General features: G+C 38.0%; 1 protein-coding gene across 7 annotated transcripts in view; it reads left to right on the top strand.

The window, feature by feature from the left end:
• The window catches only part of ZNF385B (zinc finger protein 385B), a 152,670-nt gene that overhangs the window by 69,532 nt on the left and 64,690 nt on the right, over window positions 1-18,448 (top strand). Inside the window, exon 1 of one of the 7 annotated variants that reach the window (XM_014249210.2) lies at window positions 9,158-9,275. The exons of the other annotated variants lie outside the window; for them this stretch is intronic. The gene's annotated coding sequence lies outside the window, so the exon portion shown is untranslated. Of the gene's footprint in view, window positions 1-9,157; window positions 9,276-18,448 lie in introns of those variants that run through there. 7 annotated transcript variants of the gene reach the window in all.

The following is an 18,448-nucleotide window of genomic DNA, read 5'->3' as shown; positions in this document are numbered from 1 at the left end:
TTCCCAATGATGTCTTCTAAAGACAGTAATTTAGAAAGGAAAGATGAAACTGGCCTTTTAGGTAAGCAAGAATTTCAGTAATGCAGCACTGGTAGTGAACAGTGTGCAAATAAAATTTATGTCAGAGGTTTGTGTTTAGATAGATGAATATTCCAGATGTGTGTACAGATTTCTTGATTTTGCAGAGGAATATTTGGGTTTCTTCAGTACTTGAAAATTTGGCCTTTGGGGAAAAGATGTTTTTATGTTCTGTAATACTGAAATGCTTTGAACAAAGTTTAATATTCTATTCTATGGCTGTAGAGAACATTGACATCTTTTGGATGACTTACTCAAATATTCTTATGGTTGATGGTGTATTCATATTTGAATAAATTCAGGAAAGATTCATCCAAAGCTGTTTCAATCCAGTACTGCTTTAAAGAAATAGGAAAATCTAATCATTTCATCACTTAAAGCTGCTTAAACCTTCAGGGAAAAAAGGGTTACTGCTTAAATTTCAGATGAAAGGAGTGTTTTGTGAATTCATCTGTGTCATGTATTCATACCTGAATTAAAATGAGCCATGATGTGCTGCACCTTCTCAGGAGCATTACATAAACTTCCTTGTTCTAAAACATGCACAAGTTTGAAATGTGCAAACAGAACTGAAAGAAACTTTGCAGTAGTTTCTCCACAAGCAGGAAGCCTAATATTTACACAACAATCAATAGAGTAAAGAACATGGAGACAAGCAGCACTCTCTCCTATGAATGTTTGTTTAACTGGTAAAAGAAGGTAGGATCTATCTGAACAACAACTTGCTTTTAGCTAGACCTGTTTGGTTGGGGATGGGTTTGGCTTGAATTCTGCAGAACTTCGTTGCCCATTGGTTTGGAGTGGTGCAATTAAAACAAGGGATTGTTTTTTAGTATGTTGTATTTGAAACAGTGTTCTCCTGCTTTAATTTGTGGGATTTTGATCAGGTCTTTTGGTAGTATTTTGCTGAGACTCTAGTGAAGATTAGTTAAAGAAAAATCTGATCCTGATATAGCTTGCTTTGCAGAAAAAAAAAAAAAGGAGTTTCTTTATGTATAATTAACTTACATATTTCTGTAATTCTTTGTTGTCATGTTTATTTGTTTGCTCTGTGTGCCTTTAGGGAGAATTTTGTCCTCACTGTGGGAGGGAAGGTAAAAGTGCAATAATGCAGTGACCTCAGTGCACACCAGAAAGGGACAAGGACAGGGGACAGGATACTTTTATTTCTTGTTGTTCTCTGATTTACAAGCCTAATATTATTGCCTCACAATAAAAGTTGGCAATTTTCAATTCAAGCAAAAAGTTGCTGAATCCAGGAACCTGCAAGAGGAAGCTAAACATGTCTTTTTACCTCTTTTCATTATCCTTCCTGCAAGAAGTCAGAAAAATAGTGTTTTTCCCTAAGTTCAGTGGTTAGGAATTGCTAGTCACATGGGCTACCTACAGAGAATGGTTTACAGAAAAGCCTTCCTCTCCTTAAACCCCTGGAAAAAACTGTCCTTTGGAATGAGAAGAGGCAACTGGGGTATTAGGGCTGAGCTCAGTTTTTTGTGTTTGAGAGCGGACATTTTGCTCTCTTACCCCAGTGCTGTTTTTCACTGCTGCAGTGGTTGGAGGGACCAGGTATGTGAAGGTGCTGGCTTTAGAAAAACTGGCATCTGCTTTAGAAGTCCTTTCAGGGGCTGGTCAGAGTTTCCGGGAGGTTTCTGAAATCTCTCTGAGGCAAAGGTGAGGATAGGGAAAGATGATTTTCAGCACTTCAGAAGGTACATCAATAAACCAATGATTAGGTGGACAGGCTTAGCAAGTTCTTTCATGTACCAACAGTTAGTGAAAATATGAAAAATTCCCTCAAAATTTTAAGAATCCATTGCAGTGGACAGCATCAGATAATCTTATCTCTATCAGTTTTAATTTCTTTAAGCTTATATGCACTTAAGTTACTTATAATCACTGTTCTCAGAAGTGACTTGAAGTTTAAAGCAAGAACAGAAATTTGAACTAGGCAATTTAAACTAAGAGACTGACATAGGTTACTGAAAAATGTGGCCTTGCAATAAAAAGTAATGTGCAAACTTAGTTAAATGTGTTTCCTGTTGTAGTAATACGAACCAGATAGTAAAGTTCAGCTTGTACTATGAAACTAGATTTGATTTTTGTAGTCTTTGTGGTTGAAACCTCTGTTTTATTAGGTAATTTCATTAACAGTTATTACCAAAGAGAAAATTGTCTTCCATGTTTCAAAGGGTAGTGTACCACAAAGAACTTTATACATCATTCAGGCATGAATCCAAACCAATGTTCAGTGTTCCCTGTTAAAGCAGATTCCTTCACTTGAAGAGACGGAAACTGGTATGACAGTGATAAGTGCAGTTATCCCCAAGTGATGAAGCATCTCACCAGATCTCACCATGGTTAACACAGAGTACTTCCTGAATGCTGTTTTCAAAGCCCACCTGCTGGCCATCCTGGATCTTCATGTCCACGCAGAAATTCATTTGCATTGCTTTCTTTTTTAGCACCTTCTTTGTATGGCTGTGCTTGTGTGGTAATCTTATAAAAAGAGAGAGCTTCATGTTTAGCTAAGCTACTACTTCTGAAGAGATTTTAATTTTTCCTCTGCTTTTAGCAGGTATTTATTCAGTAACTAAAATGTATGCCCTTGGTGATGCTGGATTTGTGCTAAAATGAAGTTGATGACTACAGAACCAGAGTGTTCTTTCTAGATTTGTATGGGGAAACTGAGGAAAGACAGAGCTTTCCGAATGGATGAAAGAAAACTGCTTTTTGAACTCTTCTCCTTTGTCACTGTACAACAATATAACAATTGCACTGTTAAATGTGAAGACGTGTCCAATGCAAAAGAATGCCCAAGTTTGTCTTCCCATATCTTTCTCCTGGTTACCTGTGTTTCTTGTTCAACTCATTCATTCCTTTCACCACATTACACAAACCCACCACATTTCTTAACAGCTTGGAATGGTGTTCTAAGCCTGTAAAACAGCCTATTTTGATTGATTGAAAATAGGCTGATATTAGTAAAATCCCAAAGCAAAACACTCACCCCAAAAATGCTAAATTTGTCATATAATCCTATAGTTGTGTTCAATTTAAATTGCGCTTTGTTCATTGTTGTAAATAAACTAAATTATAGTATATCCTTTTATATAATATATACATTTAAAAATAGGATTGTAAGTATTGCAGACTTTGGAGACATAAGTTACTTTTATGTTGCTTAAGATTACTTAGGAGTACAGCCCTACAGGGTTATTGGGAAAGTAGTTCTTGCTGCCACGTGTTTAGGAGGCCTTCATGAAACTAAAGGGCAGAATGCAGTAGTTACAGCAAGTGGCTGTCACATAAGTCAGCTTTTCTTTTTAAAAGTGCTATATATTTATAAAGCAACATCCAGTGATTACTTTTAAAAAGGGATGTGGAAATACACATTTTTGTCTACATTCCTTGGCTTTTTTTAAGTGGGTTTTTTTGTTTGTGTGATTGAAATGAAAGAGTTCAGCCAGTAAAAGACATAGGAAATACTGGGAGGTGTGGGAGTAGGGTGTCCACCTCTCTTTCCCATTCTTTTTATATCTTATGATATCTGCTGAGCTATGAAGCTGAATGATCAAGTTTTAGAAGGTTCCCTGTGACTGTTGTCCTTTAAATTGTTATCTCATAATGCTGGTTTTGTTGGAAGCTTTGCTGCTTGCTGCAGTGGAATGAGGAAGCAGTATGTTGTATTTCTGGCGTGTTCTAAAACAAAAGGCTGGTCACCATCTCCACTGCCCATCAGCCGCTTAATGTGCTGCAGGTCACACTCTCACAGAGTTTGTGCTTCAGCTCAAGGTGTCATGGCTGGCTTGCTCACTGTTTGTTCTTTACTCATGTGATTCCTCTGAGGTTATTAATCTAATGGACATTAGATCTGGAATTAATCTAATGGACAAGAGCATGTGTGAGAATAGAAATAGGATTAGCAATCCACAAAATCTGGTCTTTGTCCAGTTTAAATGGAAGATAAGTAAATTCTTAAAAGGGGGGGTTGGAGGGGGTATTTTCATTTTAGTTTTGCATTTTGAGTGTGAAGGAGTCCATGGGGAGTGATGTACATTTCTGGTTAAGTAGAACTCTAGCTGTAGAACAAAATTAACCACTTTTTCACTGAGCATATTCAATAGTAAGGGATATACTTCAAGATGAGCAGTGTTAGAGACTACATAATTACACTGTGTCTCTGTGCTCTTTAAATTTTAAAATTATGGTAATTATCACATTTAAAATACAATTTATAAGTTTTAATATTAAACATACAGTTGAAATACAAGCGAAGCTGATATTGAAACTCATGAAAACAGGCTGAACTCACTAATTTCATCACTTTCTGGTCTTCCTTTAAAAGACCTAAGCTATAAGGTTTTCCTGCCTCTCCCGTGGGTCACTTTCCTTTTGCTTTATTGAATAGATTGCTTTGGATATTGGTTTTCCCAATATTAAGCTTTTGAAATGCCATTCATTTCTTCCATCTCGTCATTCCTAATTATAACCATGGTGTATCAAACTAAGGGACACTCTTTGCTTACAGTATTTATGCCTCAAACATTTGTGGTGCAATGAGGGGTTCAGATAGTAATTTCCTTTTAAATTAATCTTGCTGTTAGAGGTAGGAATGGTGTTCTCTGGTTGAACTGAACAGTCTTAATAACCTCATTAAAATATTTATTTAAAAATTGTCGATTTCAAGTCAATTCACAGATACCTTTTGAACAGTGCTTTCCCTGTAGTGAAGATAGTGACTGGTTGTGTCCTGGTCACCAGGGTCATAAAGGTGACACTGGGTATTTGCCATTTGGGTGTTGCTGTTCTTTGCGTGCAGCAGCCTTGGAGCTGCTTTTAGTGGCATGGTCTGTGCATATCTGGTGCTTTGAAACACGTTTCATTACATGAGAGGTCTTTCAGCCAAATGTTTAGTTCCAGCAGCTGGAGATAGTATCACTTTACTGTTTCAGCAGTCTCCTGGTGGGACATTAAGAGCACTATCATTTTACTTTCTGAGTCCCTGTTAGAGTTTGGCCATTGAGACATAGTATCAAATAATGAAAGGGATGGGATCCTATTACAGCTCAATAATAGCAGAACAAACAAGCAAGCAAAAACAAGTAAATAACTTTCTTTCTATAGGATTCCAACTAAATTAAAAGTAAAGACTTACTATGCTGTGGTGTGATATTTAAGAGCTAGTGATAGACTTAGTGTTCCAAAGATTCCAGGATCTGAATAGCATTTTGAGTTAACGGGAATAAGCAGCTTTTGTGAACTGGGAGGGTGAGTTGATTACAGAAAAACTAACCACAGAACACACATTCAAACTTTCTAATACTTGGTCTAAATAGGAAAGATTCATCCACATACATTTAACATTCTGAGTCTTCAAACCTATGGATTTATTTTGCTCCTAGTTGGAGTTGTAAGATTTGGAAAATCCTGTTACAGCTGCCTGAGAAGTACTTTGAGATGTGCTTATGCAAGTCCAACAAAAATGAGGATCTCTGTGCTGTCTTGCTTTTTAAAATTAAACAAAGGAAATGCTTCTACTTGAAAGAGAGGAATTGCTTTTGTAAATCCAAACATCAGGGATTGAAATCCTAGACCCTTAGAGAAAAGAAAGTGTAAGAAATATTAAGAAGCATAACAAAGTTTCTACAAAGTCAGTATTTTGTATCCAATTGTGAGTCATTCAGTACTTAAAAGTTATGTAATACTGTCAATTATGAATACTAATCTAGGGAGAATTTAAAGGCCTTTCATCAGAATTTTAAAACCATGATACCCTAATTATTAATTCCCTAAGGAAATACGAACATAAATAATGATGTATCTGCTACTGACCTCTGAGAAAATGCACAGTTAAATTGCATCTGGAATGGTTGTTCACACCAAAGATCAAAAAGATGAAAAATTACTTTGTAGAAGGGCAGCAAGGTTTATTAATTTGAGCTATTTCAAGGCTATTTTATGGTGGCTGTGGCAGCTCTTCCATGCTCTGCCTGGGCCCCTTGTCCCTGGGCAGCACAGCAGCTTCTCTTCTGCTTCCCACACCTGTGCCTTCACACAAGGAAGTCACCTTTTCACAGACTACTGCAGCAAGGAACTTCTTACCTAATACAGCAGTTAAATCTCTGCTTTATTATGGTTATTGCTAGAAGTTCCTGCATGATCTGTGGGTGTATTTGCCAGTTTCTGCATCATTCTTTGTTTTCGTGATTTGATTTAATACCTTTTAAAACTTTAAGTATTTGTCCTCTGTTTACTGTTTGTCTTAAATGCAGTTCTCTCTCTGCACTTAGGTAGTCTGAGAGCCCTACTCCTTCACCCCCGGTTGATCCAGATACTGTTCTTTATTTAAGGTATTTAAAAACAGAAATACAGGAGCTGAAATACTAGGCAGACTGCTAGCACTGCAAATCAAGAGTTTATAATAATTTCCATCATGTGAAGGAAAGATTCACACTTTGTCTGAAGAAGTTGTATGTCTGGTTTTTTCTCAGGTTTCCTTAAATAAATTAAGCTATGTGTCACATAGATGCTAGTGCAGTGTACCTCACAACAATTCTGTGTGAGTAGCTACTAAGGTTTAAATACACACCCTTTCATTATGCTTCATATGTTATGAATGTATGTTAATCTTCAAATACAACCTGTCCTTGACGTTATCAGTGTCTTGCTTTGTTTTGAGTTCCATCTGGAATTTTTTTCATTCAAAATTATTTTCTAAAAGTCTTTCCCCTATAAAATAGTCTTTCCATATAACCCTTTAAACTGAAATCTTTTATTTCCTGTCCCATCACACATTTCTTCAAATTATGTTTTAGGGTAAGATTTTTTTTTGCTCCCAAGGTAAGAGGGATTTCAAATATGTTTGATAAAAATACCACTGGGACTGTCTGAGGCTGCTGTTCAGCTTGTTTCCTTTTTCCTTTGTGTTTACCTCATTTCACGGTGTGTGGACTTCTTTCCCTTCCATTCAGTCTTGACTGTGGGGGCACAAGGATCAGAAATGTCATTGTGGTTTATTATTATTATTGTCATCACCATGGGAGGTGGTGGACTCATCTTCCCTGGAGGTGTTTATGAAAACACAGTATGTGGCACTCAGTGCTGTGGTGTAGTTGACAAAGTGGTATTTGGTCATGGGTTGGACTTAACGATCTCAAATGTCTTTTCCAACCTAGTTAATTCTGCGATTATTATTAATATTAAGATTTGTCTTTTCCTGTCAGCTTTCCCTTTCAGAGAGGTGTAGAATTGGACTTGCCAATCTGTCAGCAGTGTTGTGCCTGACTGCATTTTTCTGTCTGTAGCTGGGGCTGAGTTGGCTCCAACTCAGAATCCTGCAGTTGCTGCTGTACGGGTGTGGTGGTGCCCAGGTCTCAGCCTCCTGCTGCCCCTGATGGATGCTCTTCCAGCAGGTTTGTTGTGTGCTGTTTTTGGGCATCCTTTTGGGCTGCTGCCTCTCCTCCATCAGAGGAGAACACTTTCTCTTTTTGAAACCAGCTCTTGTTTTGCTGGGTGTCTGCCCAGGTGATTTGCCTAAGCTGTGCAGTCTGTGTGATTGAGCAAGCCCAGAGCAGGATCTGCTGAGGCAAAGCTGAGGCTGGACTAACGAAACTCCTGAGAGTGGGCAAGGAGATTACTTAAAATATGGTCTTGCCCTCTTTTTGATCAAGTTACTTTTGTATTCCCACTCCTTCTGTTTATCGTTGTGATTGTTTGCATCACAGCCCTTAGCCATCATCACTAGATGAGATGTCTGAGATGCCAAATTGTATCTTCTTCTCCCTCAACTGATAGAAAATCACTTGCTCAAAAGAACAAAAAGTAGTGACTTTTAAGGATTTTATTTCCACATTAAGCACCTTTGCTGTAGATCAGAGAATTTGTGAAACTATAATCAATCTGTGTGTCTAATTTCAGTTTATCTTTAGAATGTTCTCACTCAGCTGGAAACTCCCAAGCTGGAGGAACAGACCTCCACTGTTAGAGCCTGCCTGCCCTTTCATATATTAACATTAATATTTTTGTTCCTGTGTGAGCTCCAAAGTCAATTCAAGGCTTCTTAGTAAGAGCAAATTTTGTCCAATGTGGGCAAAAGCTCATGATTGTCAGTGTGAAGTGCTCTTTCTGAAGTGTCAACAAAATGTATTTTGGCACAGAGGCCAGGTTGTTGAAAGCTGAGGGTTCACAAGAGGCCACGGCAGAGGTGAAAGGAGCCTCAAGTGGGATGTCAGGGCTGTTGGAGGCAGAGGTAGGGAGGTGAGAAAATTCAGTGACTGGGAAAGGGCATGCAGGAATCTTTCAGCAGGGAGGCCTGGTGAGGAGGAGGAAGAATCACTTGTATCTCAGTTTTCCTCCTCTTCTGCATTAGCCCCTACAACTTGTCTTGCTAGAATATTCCTCCTGACTATTATCCTGCACCTTGCGGAAACAGACAAGTCAGGATCTGCTCGTGGGGCAGGAAATTGAGGGGCTAAAGCTGCTCCTGCTCCTGGGGGAGGATCAGGCAGCAGCCCCTGGGAATAGGTTTTGTGTTCAGGCTGCCACTACGGTGTTGGGAGCAGGGCAGCGGTGTCAAGTTGAGGGTGAGGCGAAGGTTCGTGGACGGGAAAATATTCTTTCAGCTGTTCCTGACAGCTGCTTGCTCTGTCTGTGGGATGGCACAAGGTTCTGATTTATTACATTTTGTTTGTACCAAACTAGGGATAATCTGCTGCTTATAATTATCTTTAGAAATTGTCTGACTCCTCAGCACCAGGACTTTAAGATGAAAAAGGTAATACTTAGTCTGATCCCATGCATTCTGTCCACTTAGGAGCAGGAGCTGTGGTGAGATGGAAGGATTTCAAAACCTAGGACTGGAATCTGAAAGGTGCCAAGTATCCCAGGGCTGAGTGCCCTCAATTCCCATCAGTTGCAAGTTATACTGTAATATGAGTTAATGGATTATGAGCAGAGAGCAGTGGGATTCAGCTGTTTAGTCTGAGCCGGAAGGGTTGTACTGGAGAGAAAGCAGATCTGTATGGCTAGAGGAGAAAATTCAAGGAGGGAATCCTTGATTTTTTTCCTAGGTTGTGGTGTGTTTCTATGGATGAAGCAGCACTTTGTGTGAGGTGGTGAAGCACTTTGTTTGTTGAGGAAGATGAAGCATGAAGCTTCTTTACTGCCTCACATTTTGAGACATAAGAAGAGAGAGTAAGGTAAGGGTCTTTGTGCAGTGACTGTTTTATCCTTCAGGGTATGGGACTGGAGTCAACGTCTGCTGTGTTTAACTCTTGTGCCACAGCAGGGAGACAGTCTCCTTTTCCTCTTCATTAGCAGCAGAAGGAGCACAGTGGGCAGGAGGAAACACAAGGCTCTTTTGTCTTTGCCTTTTTTTTTTTATTTTTATTTTGAGCAAGGCTTTGGCTGAAAAATTACTGTTGGAAATAAATTCCATTAGAACCTGAGACTCTGTACTGGCAAGTAGCATCCTATTACTAAAGAATAACCATTTCTTGAGCATTTAGATTGCTATTCAGCTGTTCTTTTGTCTCTATGGCAACTTTCCGCAGTAACAACAAAGCGGTAGGTGATGTTGTCAGCCAAAAATCTGGAACGTTCAAGGGATTGTTGATAGCAACAAAATGAATGCCAGCGCAGGGTCACTTACAGCCAGTAATTGATACTGCACCTATGGCTCAAGTAGAACTGCATGGGACATTTTGAAGCTGAAAATACAACAGAAAAAGTAAGGTTGATGTAACTGGCAGTTTGTTTAAATTACACATGAGGTCCTGCTTTAAAATTCAAAACCTTCTCTAATGGAATGAACTGCATGAAAAGTGAAGAGCTCCTTGTAAGTACGCTATATGCCACTTGGAGAGCAGCTCAAGCTTTCTTCTCAGTTTCTTGATGAAACAGAGAACAATAGCTGCTTTAGAAAAGTGGAGTGAGTTAGTTCCTAAAGGTGATAAAGGTTGAAGTTCTCATCTAACTTCAGTGTTGATCTGAAAAAGGAAGTATGTTAAAAAAGAGAAGGCAATGCTTTTCTTAAAAATAATAAAATAAAAAGGGGTTGGTGGGAATTATCGTCAGTTTTTGATCTTAATCTCATGGTGTCAGGGATTTGAAAATTTTTCTGACATGTAAAATTGAAATAAATTCTGGGGGAAAAAGCCATGAGAAAGTCAGACTGAACACTGCTGAGACTAGTGCTATGAGAGAAAAAAATTTTAAAAGAATGATTGATGTTAAAACAGGGAGAATAGGAATTATAGTAGTTTTTATGTAGAGACATGCTAAATAAGGAAATCCATTCTTAAGAAAAAGTAGTGACAGATGTGTTAAATTAATGAAAATAAAACTCTATTATTTTCATCAATTTTTGTCTGGTATTATATAGATCAAATCTATATGAACTGCTGGTGCTGGATGTACTGTGGGAATTCTGCCTCTAAATATGTATGTATGCATGCTCTCAGTGCAGTGTGTACCAAGACACCTTTTGCAATCTTGAGTTAGCTGAATTTGAGTGCCACTTTCTCCAGTTGAAGTATCATATTAGTGCTCTGTATTTTGTAAAAGCCTCACCTCATTTATTGAATATAGGGTTTCCCATTGTTTGAACTGTCTGTTACCAAGGAAGGCTTTTCTCCTCCATGAGACAGATGGAGGATGAAAAGTGCATCCAGTTGTTCTCCAGAGCTTACTTGGCAGCATCAAACAAGCCCCGTTTTGATGCAGGCAAACAGAACAGTTTCATTCACTGACAACAGCACAGGATACCATCTAATGTCTCCTTAGACTTCAGAAAACTGGACAGATACTCACGTGGCCCTTGGTTACCTGTGGGTCCAGTTACCCCTGCTTGTGCCCTTCTTAAATGAAGATAATGTTAGTGTATTTTATATAATTTGTTGTATTCTAATAATTTAGCCTGCTTGTGCTAGGAAACACACACAACTCTTGCTTAAAGTTTGATTTGCTTATTTGTTTTCATTTGTCTCAAATATGAAAGCTTCCTGAGCAGTCTTTTGAGTCTCAAAGTGTATAGATAAACCCGAAACATACCTCTAATTCAAATAAAATAATAGAGTTTTTGAAATTCCCAGTTATTTAGACTTTCTTAACACTCTTAATGAAACTGAAATTCTAACCTACGTCATCATCAGCCTTTCAAATGTCAACATGTGTGACAAAACATAAGCTGAGCTCTTACAGCATGTATTCAGGGTTTTTTTGCTTACAGCTACTTCTGCTGTGCAGTTTGAGACCAGATCGGCTTAAGGGAGCAATGCAGCCACTGTTGTGGTTAAACACTGGAACATTTCAAAAGAGAGCACTGTTACAAGCTATTTATTACTTGGTGTTAACAGCTCCCTAACGGTCTTGTGAAAAGTTCAGTGTTAGTTGGAATGAGCTAATGGCATTTTTGTCTTGCCTATTTTTCTCCTGTATTTTTTTAACTTTATACAAATATGTATCCTTCAAAAGATGGACCACTTAAGAAAGCTGTCTTTGTAGTCACCACTGATGTGGCTCTCTACAAGTTGTCTCTTCCAGACCAGGACTTGAGCTTTGTGTGAAGCTGCAGTGATGGAAAGTGGAATAGTTTACAGGAGCAGGCTCCCAGGACACCAAACCACCATGGGTGGGGTGGGGACCCTCAAGGCAAGGTTTCCTGCTTTGCTATGAGAGTAAAGCGTGGGCACATAGTGCTGAGGGGAGATACCAGAGACATGGGGAGAGGAAGGCACCCTGCATATTCTACCAGTTCTGCTGTCAGCACATCACTGGCATGTCAGCAACTAAGAAAACTGTGGTTTTTTTAACTTCTAACTTACTCATTTTTCTCATACATTCAACTGTATGTAAAGCAGTACAAGAGGAGAGCATGGTGGGAATCTTTTTAGGAGTGAAATCAACTTGGGTAAACATTCTTGATGAGATTAATTGATGTGGGTCACTGTCAGTGGGGGGTCTGTAGTTGCCAGAGCACTTAATGAAATGAACTTTTTTTTAATGAGAGAAAGGATAACAGTAGCTCCTGAGACTGACAGGCTCCTTTTAGCAAGGCGGTTGTAATGCAGGTACTGAGGTTTTTCTGTTCCCGTTTGTTCTCCTGAGAAGGACAGTTACGTATTTAAGGGTGCCAAATGTATGTCTGTCATAGAAGTTGAAGGCCACCAGGTAACTCCAGCCTGGCCTCAAAACGGGCAGTGCCTGCTGAAGTCAGTATCCACTCAGGCTCGATTCTGTGAAGTCAAATCTGCTGACTCAATCGGCAAAATTGTATATCCCATTTTAGTCCTCTTCCCTTTGCTTGAATCTTTTGGGGAGCGTTTCTCTTTTGATGTATTGTATGTGTTAAGTGTCACCAATCCTGTAAATTGCTCAATCTACAAGCACAGCTATTGTTGTCCTAAATTCCAGCTCTATAAACACTTCTGAAAATTGAAAGTTGCATATCATTTTTTTTTACTGTGATTTATCACCAGTGACAATTTTCTTTGCAAGCCAAATACATATGTTTACTTTAGTAACTATGGCTTTTCCAGCATAAGCAAAACATGGAGCAGTGTGATTGCAGACCTTCAGGGAAAAGTGGTTGATTTGTCTGTATTGTTCTTACCTTTATTAGACAGAACAGTTCTTTCAACATCTAGCTGATATTGAAGGGTGATGGTTGAAATGCCTAAGCAGTTATAATTCCATCAATTATTCTGCATCATTAACAGCTATCAACTTTCTAATTATTTTCCTCTGTATTTTCTTTTAAGTAATTGAAGTTCCACACTATGAGCAAGATCTTGACATTTATCATTATTTTCTATCTATTGTGAAATTATCACATAATCTTCCCAACCATTCCTTTAACCGTGACATGTATTAGGGATTTTTGTAGCTTCTCGTCAATACATCTGTTAAAAGATAAGAATTATTTTTTTTGAGATACACATGTGTATGGAAAATACACCAAATTCCATGGAGACAGTCTATTTTTTTCTCTTCTCTGCCAGCTTTCACTTACCTATACTTCTTTTCCCACTGGTCTGAGTGCTATTTATAGCAAAGTGATTTTCAAATAATGTGGTGATTGACTGACATAGTTGATTTAAGGTAGAATTCTTTTATTTCATGTAAATGGATTAGATGACTTGAGATTGTCTAGCCTTACTTTCCATGATTCAATGATCAGATTGTAATCAAAATGCTTTGATACATGTAGGAATAATACCTGAAAGTTGCCATCACTCTAGAAAGAGTAAATATAAGTTCTTGGATAGATACCTTCCTTTGTTGCCACTTGCACAAATTCTAATGCCCCTAAGTGAAAGCTCCTCCTGCTTTTTGCTGATTCAGCTCACAGTGCTTTTCATGCAAGCTGATTGTTATGTTACAGTGGAGGTAAAGGAAATAGCAATTAGCTGCAGTGCTCAGGGTATTTTATCATGAACTTTGCTGGGAATGCATTACAGAACATTAGCATTTAAAATGAGATACATCTGATATTTAGGAGTAAAATTGTAAATCTTGTATTTACTGCGAAGATAAGCAATGCTGCTTTTGACTATGACGCATATTTGTCCTTAATATGAAAACAAAAGTGTTCCATGAACAAAAGCTCCCAGTTCCATTGCAGCTGTGGAACTTTCCATTTCATGTGCAGTGGTATCATGACTCTGTACAAATTGCTTTGACAAAAATAGTATTTATATAAAGTGGAAAATTCCACTTGTGTAGTGAGAGGGAATCTTAGCATCCTTCTTTTCCCAGAATTTGCAACTGCTCCTGTATTGAGAACGAGTAAATTGTTCAATTGTCAACAACCAGATTTGACAGAAGTGTAAAAAGTTTTTCTGCTTTACTTTTCCACAGGAATAGGTACATAATTCCAGAATGACACTTGTTAGTGTGTGTATTGTCTTCTGCACTTCAAGTGGAAAAAACTGCAAGTACCATCAGAAAATAAAAATACAAATTTGAAACAAATAAGTGTTCTTGTTTCTTAAGCTAGAGCATTTTGCAGCTCTATACAGAGAAATATAGAACTATTTCTATCTATTTCTATGTTATAATCTTAAGCTTTTGACAACTCTGTGGAGGAAGGACCTACTTTTTTTCTGTAAAATGGACCTGATAAAATACATTGCACTGTGGGGTTCTCACTGATGTTAGCTGGTAACATATGTTTGTGGTTTTATTTGCTTCTGGTAAATTAGATTTTATTGATCTTTGATCAAAACTCATGATAAAGCTTTCTGAAAGATATGACATCCTTGAAATTAAGCAAGGCCATGCTTGTACTTCGTAAAATAGAAGTTTAACACTGACTCTCAATACCTTATTACAACTTGTCTTTGACAAGTGCAATCATGGTACCCATTGCTGGTCATGTAATCCTCTTCTTGCCAGTGAGGACTTGTTTCTCTTGTACATACGGCACTGTTTTATTCAGTCTTGATACAAATGCATGTGCTGTTGAGAATCTCAAAATCTCTGGGGAGATTATTTCTGCACTTTGGTTCAGCTAAAAAAGGCTGCCACCGAGAACATTAAATATCTCTCAGAATAATCTTGGTGTCAAGAAGCTTTCCATGATGTTCAGACCTGTTTTTCTCACATCTTTTTATTTCAGTTCTCTCTATTCTCCAAAACTTTTCAGAATTCTTCACCTCAGAAGTCTTTTAAATACCTGTACCCCCTCTAGCCTCTACATCTGCCGTGTATTGTTCCAAGGGTGTCCATATTTAACTTTTTGTGGTTTTTAGACTTCCCAGAACTCGCTTTACCTCAGTCCCTTTTCAATTTGTAAATCCTTTCCCAGTTAAAAGGTACCTGCTGCTCATCACAATAAGCTTTATCAGAGATGAACTTACGAGTCCTTCCTTCATATGAAGGATACATGGATAGTTTGAGCTTTGTCCTTCATGCTGTGACCAGGTTATTAGGCTTTTATTAAGCTTTTTCCTCCTTCACCTTAATTGCTGCTCTGACAGGTCAATCCCTTGCTCTTTAAACTCAAATATTATTTGGAAGCACACCAAGCATTTCTACTATTTATAACTTTTTCTTGTATTTCTCACTACATGATGAAGGGCACTCAAAATTTTTCAGAAAAAATGTCCAGATATTTTTATTTTCAAAGTCTTTTTAACTCTGCACCACTGCCTGATAGAGTGATTTATCCATTTGTACCTAGCCCAGCATAGGAAGACTACGTGGTTTTAGATTGATTTAAAGATTTTATTTGCTGTTATATTTGAGCATGTATGTACAGAAATATAAATACTGGCCAATGCTCATCATGTTCAAAGCTCTGTTCTTGTAGGTACCTAAGTCTGAAATCTCAAAGTCAGCTGCAGTTTTCTGATGCTTGCCACACTGGAATCCAGTTGCTCTTACAATTTCTTCTTATTCCCATTTTAAAGGTTAATTTTTTTCTATCTTTCATGATTGATCCCAAGAATTAATGAATTTGCCGCAGGTGAGCACTCATGTCACAGGATGACTGCTTCTCCATTTGTGTTGGAAGCATATTTACTCTTCTTTTTACAGGTTGAATGATTGCTATTCTGAAATCCTTTGTTGCAAACAATGCTGTTAAATCTGGGGGAAAAAAGAAAATGTTTGTGGCTGTTTTGTATTCTGGCTCTGGTGTTGTCTAACAACAAACCAGTCCTTTTTGCATTTAAAATATGTGACATACATTTCTTTTATATATATAGAAAACATATGTGAGGATTAAATTTCACTTTGCATGTGGTTTTTTCTTTTGGTTGGTTGGTTGTTTTGTTTTGTTTTTTTTGTTTTTGTTTTTTAGGTGCAACTTTCAAAAGGATTTAATAGATGATGTTTAGATGTTTGAATTTCATGTCCAAAAAAGTGTTGTACAAGCCTGAAACTATGTCTGTGTAGGTAGAAAATTGTAAGATTAAAAACAGTCTTTGCAAAGATGGTGAAATGGACCTGAAATTAGAAAAGCAAACCAAAGAAAACAAAACCCTAAACCACCAAAACTTGATACATATTGCACCTTTGATGTAGATTTAGAATAATTTACATTTTGCTCATAAATCTAAACATTTTCCTGTTGGCAAATGGACTCATTCTTCTATTTCCTCCAATCTGACTATACTTTTTTTTCAAATGCCTAAGAATGTTTTCTTTGGAACCAAGTAAGGTCATTGTGCATTTTCCTGGTCAAAATACATAAAACCGAGTTAATCCTAAGTCCAGTTATCTGATCTTCCTTCTGCTGACAGACATATGCTGTAGTAATTGAAAAATTTCTCCCAGACTCTAGTAGTTCCACAGAACTGTTTTGAAAATTCTGGGAAAGGGACACATAAATTACAGGGGTGTAGGTACCAGCAGTGGAGGTGGTGGGAGATCACTTATGCTTTTTCTGGAGGTGACTGTGTTAAAAAATGTGGGATCCTTCTGCAGGTGATTGAACTGCAAATGCAGAAATTCAAGTTCAGAGCTGCCTACTTGGTCACCTGCTTAAAGAACTCCAGCTCCTGAATTAGGGATTTTGGTTAGAAACCTTAGGTTATATGGCACTGAGTGTATGCTGGGGTATGGTTTCACTCTGAAAGGCTGTATCTATTGGGGAGATAGGTGGCATATTTTAAACCCATTCTGGAATGCATGATGAACTGTGAAACTGTCTGGTGCATCCACAGAAACATACCAGCCTTGACCTTAACTAAGGAGACAGTGTTTCACCCTTTGCTTGCAGATTTAGCGTGCTACTGTAGCAGATACATGTGTAAGAGGCTATCATTCAGACAACTGCACAGAAATGGAGGCAGAGTCCAATAGATGTGGTCATACACAGAGGAGTGGGTGGGCTGTGATGCCCTCCCTGCACTCCAGCTCACTCTGCATGACTCCCTTGCTGGTTTCCTCCTTCAAGTGCTGCTCTGTGGAATGTGTGTTGTTCCTCTTTCCACTCAGTGTTGGCATGTTTCATGTCCTCCATGGGTTCCTCTGTGCAGCAGTTTGAGAATGATTAGTCAACAAAGAGCATGTAGCAGTTTCTCTGGATCTAGTATCAAACTGACGACATGAAAATGAGAAGAAATACTTTGGTACCTTGTCTTGCTATTGGTTTGCACTGGGAAGGGTTCACAGACACTGTAATGTCTGACCTGGCAGCTGCTGCTTCTACACAGAGCTTGCTGAAGTTATTCAGCCAAATTTCACACTTGTACTGCTGCTAATCTTGGTGATTCTCTGGACTTAAAAGGAATGATGACAGATTTGCACCAGGGTAATAAATCCATGTTTAAATTATTTGCCAGAGTTTTGTATGTTACACATCATAGCTCCAGATCTTAAGTTTGTAAAAGCAAGCTTGCTTCTCTTGGTTTTATAAATACAGGCAATTAAAAGGAAAAAGCAGAGTTACGTTATAAAGTATTTTAAAGATTTCTTTGCGTCTAAAGGTATACTCATCAAATGCCTTCAACTGTGACTTCAAAATCTTGTATGAATAGTTCTTTCTCCAAGAATCCAGATAGCATTTCAGTGTTTTTGCTCTCCCTTTTGCTGGGAGTAGCATTATAGCTACGAGAAACATCACTGGGGGTGTAAGCCACATCTTTGCAATAGCAGTATTTTTCCTCCTTTGTGCTTTTTGCCGGTTCTTTCCACTTCACAAAACCAAAACACCCTTTCTTTGAATTATATACTTTCAACTCTCATTGTTAAGTTTTGAATATTTCAGAAATACTAAGTCATATTGTAAATGTTTATTGTCTTTCAGTGTCTTTCTTCAGTCTTGCCAATCACAAAGTATGAAGCAAAGTTAGAGATGTGTGGTACTCTTGAGAGAATTAATAAGAATGTTTAAATCAGGCATCAGAACAGGGAGGAAAAAAAAGTGAAGGGCACATTGCTTCTTTCTCACTACTCAGAATTACAGGCTCAGTTATTTACCACAGTATATAACCAGGGATTTAGAGGTGAAAGGGAAATATGCTACCTGTTCCAGGAGACAAGCTGGAGTCTTTCTGCTGCTTAGATTCATCTTTAAACTAGCATTTAGGATACTGAATATGAAGTATTGATTATTGCTTTTAAAATTAGAGTGAAATCTTACATTTACTTTTAAGATGAGGAAAAGCATTATTTATTAGAGCTGAGGGGGACTTGCTTTTTAGTAGAAAAAGAAATGACAGAATTGCTATCTTGCCTGGTCTTTAATTATGCAGCAAAATGTTGCAACATGATAACACACCAAACAACCAGTAGTGAAAGCAGTTCTGAAAAGAGGATTGCATTTTTTTTCTCTAAGATATCATTATCAGGATATTTCTTTTTATCAAGCATACTGTAAGGGTTTGAAAGTTCTTCTGAGGAAACCCTAATAAGAACACAGCTG

This window comes from Pseudopodoces humilis, chromosome 8 (assembly GCF_049639895.1).
Source record: "Pseudopodoces humilis isolate 2021_Gansu_Grassland_sample_001 chromosome 8, ASM4963989v1, whole genome shotgun sequence".
Taxonomy (NCBI): domain Eukaryota; kingdom Metazoa; phylum Chordata; class Aves; order Passeriformes; family Paridae; genus Pseudopodoces; species Pseudopodoces humilis.
The sequence above is the reverse complement of the archived record's forward strand: the minus strand, read 5'-3'. Positions and strand labels throughout refer to the sequence as shown.